Here is an 18156-nt window from a genome sequence, read left to right as displayed (position 1 = left end):
ACCGCAGCTCCTGCGTCCTCGCTCAGGACTTGCGGAGCTGAGGCCGTGTTCGGTGGGCAGCTGGTTGCAGAGGAGGGGTGTTTTGGTGGAATCTGGATCCCACCACTGAAAAAGCAGTCAGCCCACTTTTGGGATGAGCAGTCATCTCCGCTGTCTTGGCCACAGCCTTCCCAGCGAGCAGAGCCACTTGCTGGGCCGACAGTGCCGATGGTGCTGCACCAGCAGCGTGCTGAGCGGGCACTTGGTGCTGCCCAATGTAACAAATGCCGTGGATAATCCTGTAGCTTCCACTTCTGAATCGTAACTCCCTGGGTTAGTTTCTGCCTCCCAGGCTTCTCAAGGTGACAAAGCAGCGCGTTGGACAGCCCAACCGGGTATCCCAGCCTGTGGGAGGAAAGGGAAGGCACCCTAGCTGCAGTCCTGGAAGGTGTCCTGGCAGTTCAAACGGAACCCAGAGGAACTGGCTTAAAGGAGAGCATTTCAGTTCAATGAACAAAATGTTTGCTTTACTGTGAAATATTTAATTTTGAAGAAACCCTCTTTTCCCTTAACAAATCCCAGGCATCGTGACCGAAAATTCCCGTCCTCTATCCATCAGGTACCTCGTTCTCTGCAAGCACTTACACGATGTAGCAGGTTTTGTGGGATTTCCCGAGCCTGAGCCAATCTGAAGCAAGCTATCCCAAGTATTCAGCCCTGCAAACACAACTGCCTCTGTCTCCGGCTTTGAGCCCCTTGCTAAGCAGCTCAGAGTCTTAAGTCCAAAGGTCTTGGGTCTGATCCGTGCAGACAACCAGCCAGAGGCTTATCTTCCCAATGCGGCATACCCTCCTCTGCCGTGGATTAGAAAGTACTGGATTATCTGCTTGCCACAACCGGTAGAAAACTGTGTGTCCTGCTTCTTGTAGGGCGAAGCTGAGACCGCAGAGGGGTGCTGCGCCTGCTCCCGGACCTGGTGACGGGAAGGACTAACAAACACAAGTGCCCACACCATTCCCGGTGAGTAGCTGCGTCCTGCGTTACACGCGGAGGTGGTGAGCGGTACGGGAGCGCCCTGCCATTAGTTCCTGCTGCGGCTCTGCAAGGAGAGGCTCGCCACAAGCCTCTAAGGACACCTGGCTTCGTACGCCAGCTGGTCCAAGTGGGTTTTGCTCTGCAGTCAGGCTGAAGGCTTTCCTTTTGAGCCTGCTGGGTGCGTGCTCGTCCTGGCCTGGTGCAAGCATTCAGGGGGTCGGAGGCTGGTGGCTGCGGTGAGGACCTGCTGCTCCCCCCTGTGCCACTGGCACTAGAGGCGAGAGTGCCTTCATCACGCCTGGATGCGCGGATAGTGATGGTTCGGATGTGGTGGGGTTCAGCACGTTTTAATTCCTCATTCTGCCGTGTCAGGGCTTGGGAAGATGAAAGCCGAGCCCCAGTCTGTGGTATTTCCAGGGTAAGGCAGAAGAGCGCGGCTGTGACGGGCACGTGGGAGGGCGTGAGGAAAGCACTGAGGCGGCACTCGGACAGCTCTGGTCCAAGGGCAGCCAGGACACAGGCTGCTGTGCCCCCCGGGCAGGCCGGGCTGAAAGCACCTCATGGAAGAAGAGGTTTTGTGGAGGGATGGAAGAGGGTTTGGGGATCGGTGATGCTGTGCCCTAAGTATTGGGAATGCTGCTCCAGGAAGCGCTGGGGTGATCAGAAACTCATTGTGCTTGCCGAGCGACTGAAGTCCGTGTAGTCCGGAGCTGGGAGATCTCTTGCTGTGTTTGTGGGAGTTCTCTTTCACTGAGCACACAGTAAAAGGGCTCCAGCTGAATAAAAACTGGAGTTTGCTTCAGCAGAGACTGAATGAAGATTTCAGGACTCACTGGAAGCAATTGTACAATGCACAATGCGTGATATGAGCATGAGGTAGTGAAATGTTTTCAGCAATGGACTTTCCCCTCCGGTTCCCAGGCAGATAAAAGCAGCTCCTCAGTTTCCAGTTCTGCTGGGCTTGCAGCCATGGTGTAACACATTTGTTTTAATTGGTAGCATGGTTGCGTTTTTCCTTGGGAACTTAACGTAGGAGAGAGAAAAAATAAATGTTATCAGGTGGAACCTCCTGCCATATGGGTAAGAGCTCTGCTGTTGCTTGGTGGACACCAAGGGATACCACACTCAGGTTTACACCTTTTATCTTCTTTGGAAATCTGATAGATGACACCCCAAAATAACAGAGGGCTACCCCCGATTCACCTGAATGTTTTCAAACCAAAACCAGGGTGTTGAAGGAGAAGGGGAATTTGGCCTGGTTTACGATTTGGCTGAAACCTCTTCTTCTAGCTTAATATACCTCCCTTTAGTAGTAACAAAAACATCTTGTCGACTAACGAATTCTGACATGTGGATATGTTAAGCAAACAAGTGGACTAAAAGTCACCTTGTTCATGAACAAGAGAAGTACTATACCCTAATTCCAGAGACCTAGATTTAACTCAGCAAATTAAGTTATGGGATTCAGCAGCGTGGAAGAATCATAGGATCACAGAATATCCTGGGTGGGAAGAGACCCGCAGGGATCAAGTCCAACTCCCGGCTCTTCAGAAATATGTCATTTTTTAACATTCAGGGCATTTTAAGAAGAGTTCTGCCAGAAGTTTTTCAAACTTTTGTTTTGGTCATTGGCATATTAAACATTGCTTTCAACTATGGAGCCTTCTTTTCCTACAGGGTATTTATTGTAGCTAGGTGCAGCTGTGCTGTCCCCTAAGCAGAAGAAAGTCTCTTTTATCCTGCATACAGAGGCTGCAGGGCTTGAGCTGCAGCACCTTCTTCAATTGGCGAGCCCTGTGCTTTCACAGGGCTTCTGAACCCTTGAATGCTGCTGGCTGATTATTTGTTGCAATTATGGGGAGCTCACAGAATAAAGGTTGATTCCAGAGGGAGCTCTGAAACTGCCGGTTTCTTGGGGGATATACAAAAAGCTGTGAAAATATCTGTTATTCAGGCAGCTCAAGGAGAGCATTGAGAGTAACTCCGGAGGATGAGGAGGGCTGATGAAAATGCCTATTATTTCAGCAATGCTGGGAAGATCACAGAAATACCTGTTTCAGGGCTGACCCATTGAGGTTTGGAAGTGTCCCATAGCGAGAGGACACAGAGCATCCTAAAAGGGTTTTGGTAGTTCAATGAAAACTGTGGATGAAGGTTTCCGTCTGTCGTCTCAGAAGCAGCCAGCGTCAGAGGGGGCCATCACAAATAAATCCAGACTGTAATCACTTGCTCAGGTCATTTATCAGCTCCGGCAGTTCCTGTCCTCTCTGGATTAGGACGGGGCTCGGTCGCACTTAAAGCTACGATCTGGCAGTGACCTTCTTAGCACCCCGTGGGCCAAGGAAGGAAGCGATGTAACAGGTTGCTTAATTTAGAAGAGATGCTGTGGGTCAGAGGGGACTCGCAGGTGCCAGTCCCAGGTGCAGGAGACGTGGGCGAGGGGCAGGCATGGCGCTGCCCTGGCTGGCGCTGCAGCACCCGCGGTGGCAGTGGCCGCGGGACATGGGGGCTGCAATCCTAGGGGCTGTGCACGAGGCTACAAAACCCTAAACGTGGGACTGAGTTACCCTCTGTGCCTAAGATACTTTGGTCAAGGAAAAGAATAGGCTTGAGGAACTGATGTACCTCGAGTGACTATAAAGTTGTTACTCTTCCCAGAGGCTCTACAGGTGCTGTGAGCCTCGAGAAGACAACCTGAGCCCATCGGGAGCAGCGATAGCGTGCAAAGCCCTGAGAGCAGGTTCAGCCGCTGTCAGCTGCTGGGCCCGTTGCCTGCAGCGAGCACTTTGCAGCACTCACATTTCAGCCAGCGTGGGCAGGCGCTTCGCACCCAGCGCTGACCTGCTTTGCCCCTCGTGGGTTGTTTCCTTTTTAAAAAATTCGTATTCTTCTGCAGGCAATTAGATTACGTGATTTCTGCAGTGTGGGTCCTGAGGTGTCCTCGCACAAGGCCTTTATTTATTTTTACATTGGCAAACATGTGCAGAGGAAATTTTCGAATGCAATTGCCTTGCCAGCAGCATCCCTTTCCGGCACAGGGTTACTCCAGCGGAGCCGTGCAGGTGGAGATGAAGCACGGAGTCGTTCGGAGCAGGGTGTGTTGTGCTTGGCTTCCCGAGCCCTGTTAGCGGCCCCACGTGTTTGTGACCATGGGCAGACATCTTCTGTCTGCAGGAGTGCCATAACCTTGGTTTGTCCACGGTGCTTCGTGTGTGTTTGCAAATCCTTAGGGAAGGGAGAAGAAACCCAAATAACTGAAAGCACCCTCAGACGATTCCCAGGAGGTAAAACGAAGCATGGGGTTTGGTTTGAAAGGGAGGCAGCGATTCAGACCTGTTACCGCTGTCTCCTGCAGAGCCCGGGAGGGAGATGAGGCCCTGCTCTGTGACCGCTCTCACAGCGGGCTGGGTGAGTGTTGAGCTAGAAAAGCCGTGTTCTTGGCAGTGAAGCTGTCTTTGGCTGTCATGGAAGCAGAGCTCGTCAAGAGTGGTTTTGATGGATGATTATTATTAAGGAGTTGTTTTATGGTTGCAAGCACCACGAGCACTCTCTGCAAAACGTAGATCCTGCTGTTGGCCAGCACCGAATTCCCCAGGACGGAGACGTCCCTTGCCCTTGCCCCCTCATCTCTTCGACCTGCGCAGAGCTGGGCTTAGCTGGCTCCGAGTAGGAACCTGAGCAGCCCCGACCACGGGCTGGGTTTTCCAGCAAGAGCCAAACCTGGCGTGCCGAGCTCCCAGAGGTGGGCACTGACCTTGGCTGGGGAGCTCGGTCCTCGCTTCTGCCTGCGCCAAGCTTCCGTTGCTCTGCTGGGGGTGAGCAGAACATGAGAAATGCCTTCACACAGCGTATGTGATCCAGTGCACTGCGCCTGCTGGGGGTTAAAGCACCTCCCCGAGTCAGCGATTGAATGCGAGAGCTGAGGTGGTTTTCTGCGATCGACCGAAATGAGCAAGTGATCCATAGTGAGTGCTGGAGCTGAGAGCTGAGTTCTCTGCAAATCTCGAACGTATCAAAATAACACGTCAGTGTAAATTATCTGATTTGGGAGGCAAGGGGGGGTTGCTTTTTAATTCTGGGATTTGCTGCTTGAAATTATCTTTGCTTCTCAGAGCTTCTTCACGCTTGAAGGTTAATTCAGACTGAGGTAGTGCATGAATCAAAAATGTAAAATCTTTTCCCGAGTAACTGCTTGTGTAAGCACCAGCTGACAGATGATGACACGAGTCGCTTCTGTGGCTAAGGGTAGCTCCCATGCTCAAAGTTCAGGCACAAATGCTTGCAGAATGAAACTTTAAAGGTTTCTAAGCTTCGAGTGATCAGTCACGGACGTGTCCCCCAGCTGCACGTAGGCGTTCATTGAACTTTGCAGAGCCCAAAGAAGTGCTCACAGGCTTGGCACGGGGAGGTTGTATTTACTGACACCCTGGCTTCTTAGAGAAACAAGCTGATAGCCAGGAGGACTGAGGACAGGTTCTTCTCACCTGTGTCTGAACCACCAGGTCCCAACCATCTTGGCTTGTTTCTCCTTCACCCAGGAGGCATTTTCTCCCTCTCCTGGCAAGAGCCAGTTGCTGCCCACTCAAGGATTATTATATGTTATAAGATAAGCCAGAGATAAGCCAGGGAACAGGATTTAATACCAGATGAAGACAGGTTCAAGTCTACGCCTCACAGTTCAAGTTCTCCACCGTAATTTTCCCAAGTTCCCTGCCCAGTCATCCTTCATCCTTAATCCTTCAAAGGTATCCAGTCACCTTTGAGGGTCTGGGCCTGAATTTCTCAATCCTAAACCTTTATAAGGGAATATTTTTTCTGCTCCAGCTTCATCTGCTGTTGTACCTGTGAAGACATTACCCCATGCAGTGCTCAGACTCTGGGCTCAGACCAGGTGCAGTTTTCTGGCTGCCCCTCTGAGTACCAGAGCTGGAAGGGGAGTCAGAAAGTAGAAGGCAAGGGGATGCCTTAAAATGAAAACCTGAAAATAAATCTCTTTTTGTACATCTTTTCTTGGCTTCCCCTTGCAAGGCTGTATCGGCGTGCGCTTGATGGGATGTGATGGCTCTGACCTTGTCAGATGCATCAAACATGACATGTGAGCGTGGATTTTCTTAAACAGAGAAATAAGAATTAGCAAGAAATGCAGAGAAGACAAACAAACAGATGGCTGCGTCCTTCATCAATAGAAATCTGGGCCTGGGATTTGCTTTCAGCGAGGTTTGAATTGGGGATTTTAGGAAATTAGCCAAAAAGTCGCTTATTTTACCACCCCCCTTATGTAGCATTTCATCTTCATGCACGTTTCCCCTGTGAGGCGGTGACCTTTCGCAGGCTGCGGTGACACAGAGAAGTGGCACTGATGTGGGGGACCTCGTGCTGCCGGGGCTGGGGCTGGGCTCCTGTCCCCTGCGTGCTGTGACAGCCAGCGAACGCTCGGTGCCGCGCGTCCCCGCGCCGATGGTCCGTGCCTTGGGAAGGGCAGTTTCCTTCCACAATTCTGGGGTGAGGGGGGAGATTTCTTCCTGGGGTTAGAAGTTGCACTAAAAAACAGGGTCAGAGGGTCAGTGAGGGTGGCCTCGGGGTGGCCTGTCCAGCCCTGGGGGACAGGTCTGTGTCCTTGGTGGGTGAGCTCTGCAGGGACAAGCTCTGCCACGGGCTCTTCCTGATGCCTTCAGAGCAGAGGGACAAACAGGTACCATGTCAGCTTTGGTCTTCTGCTTGCTCGTTCTTTCTGGAGCGACAGGGGAAAGCCTTGTAATCAAACCCTCGTTTGTTCTTCGGCATCTGTCCCTACAACCTGGGCTTTGCTTTCTGGCAAGGCACAGGTCTCACACCCACATCCCATTGACCTCCCTTGGGTTACCTCCTCCTCCGGATGAAACAACCCCACCTGCAGACTGTGACCGACGGTTGAACACATGCCTGTGTTGCATCAAGGCCCAGACTGAATACAGTTGGGTTTTGGGGTTCCCCGTGCCATGGCATGATAGCTTGCAGCAAGTATTAGGAATTGCTTAGCTGGAAGCATTAGGAATTACTCATCTCAGCGCGTGTGTGTGTGGGAAGATACAGGCACTATTCTTGAATTTCTTCTAATTCAGATAGAATTGGGAAATAACACAGATTTTGTGTGAATCCTCTTGAATAACATTTCTTTTTGAAAGTGCTGCAGTGGAGCAGCAGGTCAGGAGGGCAGACTCACGCCTCTGGAGCTGGATTGAACCACGCACAGTCTGAGTGGAAGGTGACACACACACCACGCCGCTGAACAGTGACTCCTTGTAGCTAGGAGGGTTGCTAATTACAGGAATTAGTGTTTTAAAGGGTGTAAGTTTAAAACACAGGTGTAGTCAGAGAAGTAACGTTGGAAGGGGACGTTTTCCTCCTCAGACCTGCCTCCCACGTGAGTTCAGGGACGTCTTGCTGCAGTACGGGTCTGGGGGAAGCACTGCAAGCGGTGTCCCCACGTGTCCTGCAGCTGCTGAGCAAGCTCCCACATCCCAGGTGAGCCGCAGGGATGCTGTGCTGGCGCCTGCCCTGCGCTGTGGTGTTAATTTAAAGCACTGCGAAGTTGGGGGCCAGCTGCTGGGCTGCAAAACCTCACCCCGCGACAACCCAGAGGCTCTCCGTCATCTGCTTGTGCCTTCATATATGAGAATAAGGCAGCTTTTGTTGTTGTCAAGTGATGAAATTCCCCTGAGTCCCAGTAGCAAATCCTGAAGGGGGTGTTGAAGGCGCGGAGAGAAGACTCCAGGGGTCTATGTTTGCATTCTGGATTTGTGCATTTTAAGAAATGCACACAAAAAGGGGACGGGTGGTGTCTGGTGTGGATGCTGAGCGGGGTCAGGTCCAGTGCAGGCTCCCTGGGGTATCAGCATCCCGCAGTGCCCATCTCAGCCCAATGCTGGCCTGTGATTACACCACAACTGAAATTTCCTTGATCCGAGCCTTACTGCTCTGTGTGGCTCTGCTCTGGTGTGTTAAAAGGGACTGGGAATACACCCTTTGCCTTGTCTCTCTGCACTACGATGTCCCTGAGAAGTTACCTGCTTCCTAGTATCTGTCAGGTAAAACACACCATCAACTTAGCTATTTATAATCCAGCTTAACCAGAAGCCAAAGACAAGTTTGTGAGGCTGGAGAGAGGTCAGGGAACCCACTTAGCTGTCTGCAGCGTTATTAATTATCCATGGCTTTTTGTCCTACTTCCCTTCCGAGTGCTCGCTGTGACACGTGGGGGCCTGCTGCCGCCGGCTGAGCCGCGGTGCTGCTCCTTGTCCAACTTCAGCTGCCACCATCAGTGCGTTGATCTTGCTCTTTGAAAATAATCTGCCTTTTTTTTTTTTTAATTTACCTCTCATAGCTTTGGATGTCATTATTATTTCTTCTCCCCTCCTCCGGCACGTGTACCTTTTGCTTAAGATCTCAACCTTCCCCAGGCACCAGGCACCAGGGCAGACCATTCATTTTGAAGGATGCTGATTTAAAGACGAGATGAGATCCAGGCTTGCCCAATTTGTTCTTTTCCTCTGTGATTTGAAGGGCCTGAAAATACCCGCACAATTATTTGCCATCTCCACACATGCCCCTAGATGCTTTTCTAAAAACTGCCCCCCTGCTCCTGAGAAAAGCGAGGCGCCACGTGCAGTGCGGTGGCAACTGAGAGCCGTCTGGTGAAATATTGCTTTAGGGGGCTATCTTGGCCAAAATATTCCATCTTGCAATGCCTCATCCCACGGGCAGCCCCTGTGCAGTCTCCTTTGGGGGCACAGGGGTGGATGGAGACCACTTGCAGGCAGGTGAGGGGAGTGCACAAGCCGAGGAGTGAGGCTCGGTGTACCAGCACCCCAGCACCGGCCATGCTGTCTCCTTTTGGAAGATGCTTACTTTCTTCTTCAATGGTTTTGTGCTTCTCATCCTCTTAAAAACGCATCTGCATTGTTTATCTGGCTGTTGCACGTGGTCACAGCCTTTACAGCCTCTGCCTTGGTTCTTATTACACTTTCCAAAGCCTCTTCATTCCCTGAGTTCTCTAATCTTTCCACCAGCACCCATGTTTTATGCTTTGGTTATGCCTCCCTTCCTTTTAATTAATTTTTCACACTACCTTGCTCGTCCCTGTTGCCCTCTTTTGTTTAATTTATTGTTCACTAGCCATCATAACCCCTGGGCAAGCCTTTAATTTATCTCTTCCTGCGTCCCATCGCCCCCCCTCTGTCCTTTCCCTTTATTGATTTCTCCAGCTTGATTTCACCCTGTGCTTGCCAGCATCATCTCCTGCTCTTCTCTCCCCCCCCCCCCCCCCAAAAAAAAAAATTGCTCGGCTGAATTTCTCCCCCCGTTAGCGACCTTGCTTCCTTGTCGGCACTATCCCAACAGGGCTGAGCCTGCTCTTTGGTAGGTAGGTCCCCACCTTGCTCACAGTTATTTTTTGCACTGTCCTCCACTAACTAACCGTAATTTCCATCCAAGTTGCCGTAAGGAAATGGTCCTTCTCCTACAAGCCTCTGCCAAACCGAGGAGCCTTGGTGGCCGCCGCCCAGCACAACATCTCTGCTGAGCACGGAGGCAGCCTGGGGGCAAAGAAGAACTCCCCGGGGGCAGATGCCACCAGGTTTCAGCTCTGACCAAGGGCAGAGGTTGGCACGCTCAGGGGCTCTTTGTTCCTGCCATTATCACGGTGCTGACGAAGTGTTCCTTGTCCTGGAGAGGCCTGGGCTGCCCGCCGCCCAGCTGTCCCTCTGGTCTGAAGCTGTTGCCAGTCTGCACTTAAGTGGTGAGGAAGGGGAGAGGGAATAAAAGACCCTTCGGTGCTCCAGCTGCCCCCTGCCAGCCACAGCCCAGATCGCAGGAACTGGGTGTGCATGGGCTGGGACAGGGAACCTTCAACTTGGCTTTCTGTTGGGAAGAACTTATGTATGATCTGTAAATAAACGGCCCATCTACCTACAGACCAGCTCCTTCCATTACCACAGTGGGTTTGGAAAACAGTTACTGCGGGTACACGGGTTATTTTGTCATCTGTAGCTGTGTGATCTGCAGTCAGAGCCCAGGAGCAGGAGCGGGACGGTGGCAGGAACCATGGTTTTAAGATCTAGAGCAAGCGTAAGATATAGGCATGCTGTGGCTCAAAACTGCGATAATGTACCCACATTTCTAGAGCTGTCCACACAAGAGAACACTCTGTTTAGAGTCTTGCTCGCATACGTGGTGTCTGTCTGCATGAACACTGGTCGTGTCCGATGAAGGGCCAGAGCAAAGCTAGGAGGATTTGATGCTCTGTACAAAGGACTGTTTGGATGTACCACCTCCTGTCTCCCGGCTATGGGGTCGGTAAGAGCAGATGTCGAAGTAACGAGGTGGGTACTGAGGAGTCTGCAGGGTTGCTCTCCAGTCCCTGTGTCGTGCTGTTAAATCGCAGGGCAGCAACGCTGATGCACGGGTTATCACCTGCTTGCTTTTCGTGAAGAAGAAAGCTCAGAACAGGAGTACCTGCACTGAGAGATCAGGCCAAGAAAGTAAACACCTCTGGAGAAGGGTGGTCCTGAACACGTCTGCCCCAGGGACAGCAGAGCTTTGGCAAAGGACAGTCCCCATGAAGGTCTCTGCCCTGGGACACAAATTGGATGCGATTGAATTGATGGGTCGGTTGTAAATACTTCTAATTCTGTGGTGAGGTGTTAGCATTGTTTGGCTAGGAAATGAAATATGGTACCTGTATAAGGTGCTGTATTCAGCAGAGGTTTGTAGATGGGGGCTGAGAAGCGTGAGCTCAGCTCCAGCCCCAGGCTGGCCGTCCGTCTGCCGGCACGACCCGAAGGTAAACGCCGCAGCGCCTTGTTGCACTGTTTCCTTCTCCCCTTCTCTGTGCACAGTTATTTTGGTTCTTCCTAATTTCTGTTCTCCCTTCTTCATCCGAGTTCAACGTGATGGAGAAAATCCTTCGGATAAACTCTGAAAACAGATCGCTTCCTGGTGCTTTCAGGGAAATTCAAAGGTGTCCATGAAGTGCTGGCCTTTTTTTCCAAATTAAGAATCCCTCCCTGTCTATCTTGCAACAATTTTTACCATTACACAGGAAAAGCAGCCCAGCTCCCTGCTACCTCTCCTGCGTTGTGTCTACAGATACAGGAATATCTCTTTTTTAACGTAGGCAGAGCCCTTGCCCTGCCACTAAGAGCAGTTTTACACCGATTTGTGCTGGCAGATTTTTTTCCCAACCTGCTAAAGGAAACGTAAAGCCCACTTGGGTGGTCAATGAGCGCTACCCATCTCACGTCACACGCCATTAGATGAGGCTCGAGATCAAAACCTTGGTGTAATCTCAACAGCTGGGTAAATACAGAGACAATTCCTTTTTTGTTTGCAGTTTGGTCAGGTTCAAGGCTGAGGAACAGATCTAGAGCTAGAAAAAGGGGCTTTGCCGTATTTTTTGCCAACTTTGTATTGAGACAGCATCTGACAGGAAGGGATGCATAAAGGTTTGGGTAATTTATCTTACATTGTGAATTGTGGTTCTTTTGTGAAATACCCCAGGCCCCTCGGCACAGTGATTGATTCAGTACATCTGCCTTCCCCAGTAAATGACATTTCTGTTTGTCTCCGTAGGTTCTCTGCAAATAAGGAACTATAAATAAACAACAATATCTGTATTTGCAGGGGGTGGAAAGCTGCATTTAAGCTTTTCCTTTGCACATTGTAAACAAAAATGGACAATTAAGGCATACAGTAAGTCAAAGCTGTGTGGAAATCAGGAATGCACACAGATGCTGCTTTATGGCACATAAAACCTACGGTACTGTAAAAACACTTTATATTATTTTGCAGTTAGGGGAAAAAGTTTAAGGGTGTGCAGAATTTATAATGGGGAGCCGCCAAGCCTTCCAGTAAGTTTTGTGTTTCTGAGCCCACAAGCAGAGTACAGACGGAGTCCTCTGTGGTCCCGGAGGTTCGAGTCTCGATGGGCAACGCGAGGAGTGAGGATTTGGCAAAGAGCGTGGTGTCGCAGGGGCTCGGTGCTGCTAGCTGGAGTTGTTGCTGGCACCTCCTGCGCACCGAATGCAGTGAATTAGGGCTGTGCACAATGGAGCAGCATTAATGAGAGTTGCGGGAAGGTTTGACGAGCAGCATACAATTGAGTTTCGTCCCTGATTTTTGGCTTTTGGGCTCTGCGATGAGGCATTGCCTGAGGTGTCCGCGCCCTGCAGGTGCAGCCCGTGGATGCATGGTGCATCGGGAGACGAGTTTGTCCGCCCGGTGCGGCTCTCAGAGCGATGAGGGCAGCATGCAGGTCTTGCAGACAGGCCCTAGTGCAGCAGTTCCCATCAGCTTTAAAAGGATTTCCCAACCTATGTGCTGAATTTGGGTTAGAAGAACTTGTTTTAACATGGAACCAGGCTCAGACATTGTTAGTAAGCTACTTCACAGTTAGTTACCTGCTTGACTTTTCAAGAGTATCATTCATTTTGCGCTGCGGTCACAGATTTTGAATACAAGATGCTTGTAGCTGTGGATAAGTCAATGGTAAATATTTTAATCAGAGAAGGAGGCTGATCTTCTGCAAGTCTCGATATCTGGTACACGGCTTTTTATTCAGATGAGTATTTGCCTAAGTAAATTCAAAAGGTCAGAGGCATGCCTGGCTGTCAAAAAGATACAAGATTAATTCGCAGCACAAGCCACGAATGGGCCATTGCAGGCAGATACTAGGGCCATTGCTTGCTCAGTATCAGCTCAGCAGTAAAACCACGCAGCCTTGGTTTTATTCCTTTGACAAAGTGCTTGAGAGAAAGCTTGGTCCCGCTGGCCTCAAGGTGGGTGACCGAGTCTAAGAGCCGAACCTCACGGGGTACAGGGGGGTTGTCCCGTTCTGAGCAGGGTGCCGAGTCCCTCAGAGCCTGCCTGTGCTCAACATGTCACGTTATAGGGTGTTCCAAGAGAAATGGCCGTAGAAAAATGGTTCCCTCAGCTTCTCTTTACAACAGTAGCATTTCTTCCTCATAAGCGTTTTTCCACCGAGCTGTCTCCTCGGCAATCTATAGGCCTGGGCCTGCATCGCAGGGCTGCGTGCAGTACAAAAATCCTTCACCATCTTGTATCAGCATCTACTTCAACTGCAAGGAAAAACAAAGCCACGGGATGGGCTCTGCTGGCAGCTCATCCCGTCCTGCTTGTTCCTTGTCTCTGCTTTCACCGCTGCCTTTCACACTCCAACTGGTGGCATCCAGAGGGAGAAAACGTGGCACCAGCTGCAGGCAGGGACCCGTGTCACCTGTGGCTGCACACCTGAAAGTGTCCCCTCCAGGTGGCACAGCGCCGTAGCGGAGCCAGCCAAGCACAGTGCCTCAAGTTCAGGTTCTTTAGATGCAGCGTGGTGGGGCCTGTGTTGGAAACCTTGCATGAAGGCAAGATGGGGAGCAGCGGTGCTGTCTCTGGCCTAGAGGGTTTGTGTGTCTCCGTGAGCTGCGGAGGCACTAGCTGAGCCATGCGGGAGCAGGGAGTACTCCGATGGCTAATCCCAAATTCCTTCCCCCCTGCGAGCTTCAGCAGGGACCAATGCCACCGCAGCTCCAGGGATGACAGGCGGGGGAGTCCATGAGGTCTGTGACCATGACCTGACATCAGTCATCTCCGTGCTGCAGAAACTGGATGCTCCGTGCTGCATCACAAACAAGGCTCCTGCCTGGTCAGGGAGGCCTTCTCACCTCTGCCTTCCGTTCTCTGTTCCTCGGTCCCTATAATCTGCCTAAGCGGATTCCCCTCAGTTCTGTAGTGCCTACAGTAGTGCATCAGTCCCTCAAGCATGCTTTGGGTTTCTTTGTCTTCATCTTCTGTAGTGTCTGTGTCCACCAGCACAATGCTGGAGCTGCCGCCTTAGTGCAGTGAAGCTTGTCCACGGGGAATGGCCTGGCCAAACTGGAAGAACCGTCTGTACTCAGCTGACTCCTACTTTCTTCTTAAGCCCTGGTATTAATATCATGCTTGTAAAATTGCAAGGTATTAAGTTTTTGTGGAGATGCTGCTCTTTGTGTTTTGAGACAGCTGATGGAAGTCTTAATACTGCAGGTGGTGTGCCGCCAATCCCTGTAATGCTGCACTGTATTAGCACTGTGGTATCAGAAATATCCCTCCAGCAGGGAGCTTTGGAAGGCAGAGTGCATTGCCTTTATTCCTGGGCATGTGTATGCACGCTGCTCTTCTGGGTTCATGTTTGAATTTGCAAAGGATCTGTCACATCAGTAATGCCTCCTATGAATTTGGATATTAGTGTGAAAAAAAAGAAGAACATCCCATCTCCAAAAACGTTGGGTGGCAAGACAGCCGCCAAGGTGGGAGGGGGACAGTGTGAAGGAGGGGACACCACCGGGGTGGCTGTTCCCTGTTTGTTGCATCTGCAGGACTGGCGGGCTCAGGAGCAGCCCCTTCTGACAAAGATGCTCACTTTTGTTATTTTTTTTTTTTTCACTCTTATCATATTCCTTCTCTGTATCCATCTTCTCCCTTTCCTTGTGCATGACAGGACCGTGGGGCCCAGAGCCGAGAGCCGAGACCCCTGCCCGCCTTGGGGGTCCTGCCCCCAGACCTGTGCCAGCAGGGGCAGCAGAAGGGGTTGCAGGGACTTTGGCTCGGGCGGCTCTGAAAGGAGGCTGGGGCTGGTAGCTAGACCAGAGGGTTTCAGCACCGAGAACTGGCCTTTATTGGTCTGCTTGTATTTTTCAGTTTTAAAAAATAACCCAGAACAGTAAGCAGAAAACACGATGTATAATTTATGAAATGAAACGATGGTGGTTATTGTGGATGAAAACGTTTTTGGAAGGCTCTTCCTTTCTCACTAAAATTCTCCATAAGGAACAGGCTGTCTTTTTCCCACCTCATTGCAATCAGAAAATGCAGTTCAAGGAAAATCCTGCTCGTCCCGCTGCGGTGCCTCACGCCTCCTCCCTGTGCCGGATCCGTCCCTTGCCTCCTGGCACTGAAAGCAGGAGCCCGGCTGGGAGGAAGGGCTGGGGAGGGAGGGACGTGGCGCTCTGAAATCACAGCTGCAGCAGCACCTCCAGCAGTTAGGGCAAAGCATGCAAGTCAGAAAATATGCAGTATGTTCTGTGAAGTAACTTGGTGATTCTCAATCCTAACTGCCTTAAAAAAAAAAAAAAAAAAGCTCCAAAATTACTAGGCTGAGTTTCATATGCTATGGAATATAAAAGTGAAGGGCTCTTATTGACATTTTGGAATTAAAAATTATGTTTGTTGTGAAAAAATGAGAAACCGCCTGTTTAATTGGTTGTAGGCTGCAATTTGTGTGCACTTAGGTAAGAAAAATACAGCTATCTAGGGGCCCGTTAAAGATCACTTTCCTTTGAGTCAGCAAAGTGGAGAGTGGTGAGGGAAGCGGATCCATATTCTCCGAAAGCTAAGACTGACGAGGAGCTGTGAGAGATGCACTGCCTCAGGTGGGCTGGTGGTGGCTGGACAAAGAGAAGAAAATGGAGCTTTGGGGGGTTTGAACCTCAGGAAGAAAAAACGAGCAGCTCCCAGCTAAGGTGGCCTGAGCTTAAACGCTTGGCAAGATCCGCGCTGAGCTCCTGGCACAGGAGAAGCTGTAGGTTTCTGGCTGCAAAGAGCGATTTGAGCTTCATCTCCCACGAAAAATCAATGGCAAAGGCTGACCTGCTTATCCAGGAGGCCGTTCTGGTCCGTGGAGAACTAGAAACGTCTCCAAGCAGTGGTTCCTCCCATCTCACACAGGTTTCCCATGGGAAGGGAAACCTTCTGCCTACAGAGCTCTGCTTTCCTGTGCTGATGGAGGAGAGTAAAGTTTGTAAACTGGGGGATGAAACCGGGACACCTTCTGAAGGCACAGGAGGAAGAGGAGGTCTCCGGAGCAGAACTGCCTTGGTCCAGGCATCCCAGCACGGAGCAGGAGGGTCCAAGCACAGCACCGGGGGCTGCAGTGGCCCAAACGGCTTCCCCTGGTGGGGCTCCGCAGGGGCACAGCGGGGCACCTGGCTCCGGGGTCTCCTGACAGAGCCCTGGGAAAAAACACCACTGAGCACGTCCTAGTGCAGAAAGGTTCGTCAACACCGTTAATTGGAAGTGAAGCTTATATTCCAGGTGGGAAAGGCCTCTGTAGACTAAAAGGCCAACGTTTAGACTAAGAAGAGGCTCGGCTCTTACTCATATGGTGAATCATAATATTTAGCAAAGGATTTCTTTGCAGAGAAAGCAATTGGAGTGGCTCTCTGTAATCATTTTCAGTCGAGGAGGAGGAGGGAGATGCCAAAGGAATGGATGTGAGATCCCAGCGGTGAAATAAGGCGATGTCGGGAAGGGAGCAGGAACGAAGGAAAGGCACGCTGGAGTACAAACCTGGCTCTCCTGGCTGCTTTTCCCTCTCGCGTATTTCCTCCTTGTGAGTCCACTGCGGTTCTGAGGGCTCATGAACTACAACGTGCATGGGGTTATTGGAGAAGGATGGGAAAAGCCAAAAGCCAGGGCCCTCCGGCCTTGCTGGCAGAGGCTGCCAGGCATGTGTTAGGGAGGCAGGTGCCATGACGGAGCGCGCCAGAACGTGGCTCTCCTGCCTTCCCGCTGCTCACCGGCGTGCTTCGTGAGCTTCCAGCTTGCTTTGCCTCTTCGGACTCCATTTTCTAGATCCTTCAGGCCAGCTCTGCATCCGTCTGGGTGGCTGGACGGGCAATCCAGGCAGGGCCGAGCCTGGCTACCTCTGCGCCCAGCTCTGGGTTGGGCATAAACACTTCTGATCATGCACCCCGAAAGTGAAGGAGGGCTTTGCTGTTAGCTTCAGAACAACACTGAGCCGCCGCTGGGGAGCGTGAAATCCCTGCCGTCCCACGGCAGCTGTCTGTTACACCGTCTAATTAATAGCAGTACCTCCTGCCTGAGGCGGAGATGTAGTTGACGAGCCACTGTAAGTTTCTCCTGTGATTCTTTTCCTCTTTGTTTTAACCAGATCTGATCAATACTATAAAGGGCAAAGTGGCAGTATTATTTACTTATCGCGGGAGCAGCGCAGCAAACAGTCTATCACTTTGCAGTTTGCTGACCGACGCTACAGATAATCTGTGCTTATCACTCTCTTTGCAGGGAAGTCCTGTAGAGCGTAATACATCAATAATGCAATGATCGTAGGCATTTGGTGGGAAATACACCTTTTTAATAGATTTTGTAACTCTCGGTAACAGTAACATTGTTCTGCGGAAGAAAAAATAAAGAGGGTGAGTTTTAATTCAAGGAGTTTTTAAATTCAAAATGACTTTTTCAGTACAAATTGTTGTAGGAAATATTTAATTTCAAAGCCGTCATGTTTGTAGTAAGAAGAAGGAAAGCCATAGCATTTACCTGAGAAACAACAAATTGTAACTTGGGTTTTAGTCTAAGAAAGAAGATAATTGAGTAAATATGTTTTTCTATGAGCTTTGTGATCGTATATCAGGTATTTCATGGAAAGCCCTTTCCAGTTCCTGCCAGCTGCTCTCTGCCAGGCCGTGGTAATTCTCTAACCCATGTGAGCAGACACCTCTGCAAAGCCACACATTGTGCCGTGATGCTCCTGACCCGGGGCAGCGTTCGCGGTCTCCAGCAAGCGCCGCTTCGTTCCAGCAGACACTTGTGCATCTCATTTTGGAGGATCCCTTTTCACAGCACACACTTATTTTTCAAGGGCAAAATTTGCTTTCAAGCTCAGCCAGAAGAGCGTGGGCTGCAGAAGATAAGAGTGACAAATCGGCACACGGGGAATAAACTTGGGTCCTTCAGCTCCATCACCGTACCCCAGCCACTCCTCAGATCAACACAAGCAGGGGCACTGCACTTTCACAGACCACAGCTTAATAAACGCCCTCCTTAAGATGCTTTGGAGACTTCTGCTTTGTTTCCCTAGCGGTGTGCTTCACCTGTGCTCAGGTTCACATACCCGCAGCCTTTCGTCTCCACCCGGTCCCTGTGGACCCAGCTCCTCACGGCAGCCCACGGGTACAGGGAAGGGGCCGGATCCAGTTACTGCCAGCAGCAACCTCCAGCATCTTGTAGGGAGGGGAACAACTTGCTTTGATGGAGACTCCAAAGCCTTCTGCCCCCTGGCACCAACAGCTCCGAGGAGCTTTTCCCAGGATGTTTTATGCA

The 18156-nt window shown here is 50.9% G+C and overlaps 1 protein-coding gene across 5 annotated transcripts in view; it reads left to right on the top strand.

The window, feature by feature from the left end:
- The window catches only part of RALY (RALY heterogeneous nuclear ribonucleoprotein), a 119697-nt gene that overhangs the window by 43330 nt on the left and 58211 nt on the right, over positions 1-18156 (top strand). For 4 of the 5 annotated variants that reach the window (XM_048072514.2, XM_048072513.2, XM_048072515.2 and 1 more), the window contains exon 2: positions 909-999. The exons of the other annotated variant lie outside the window; for it this stretch is intronic. The gene's annotated coding sequence lies outside the window, so the exon portion shown is untranslated. The remainder of the gene's footprint in view (positions 1-908; positions 1000-18156) is intronic. 5 annotated transcript variants of the gene reach the window in all.

The sequence above is a fragment of the Anser cygnoides genome, chromosome 16, assembly GCF_040182565.1.
Source record: "Anser cygnoides isolate HZ-2024a breed goose chromosome 16, Taihu_goose_T2T_genome, whole genome shotgun sequence".
NCBI classification, from domain to species: domain Eukaryota; kingdom Metazoa; phylum Chordata; class Aves; order Anseriformes; family Anatidae; genus Anser; species Anser cygnoides.
Note: the sequence above shows the minus strand (reverse complement) of the source record. Positions and strands in the feature narration are given on the sequence as shown.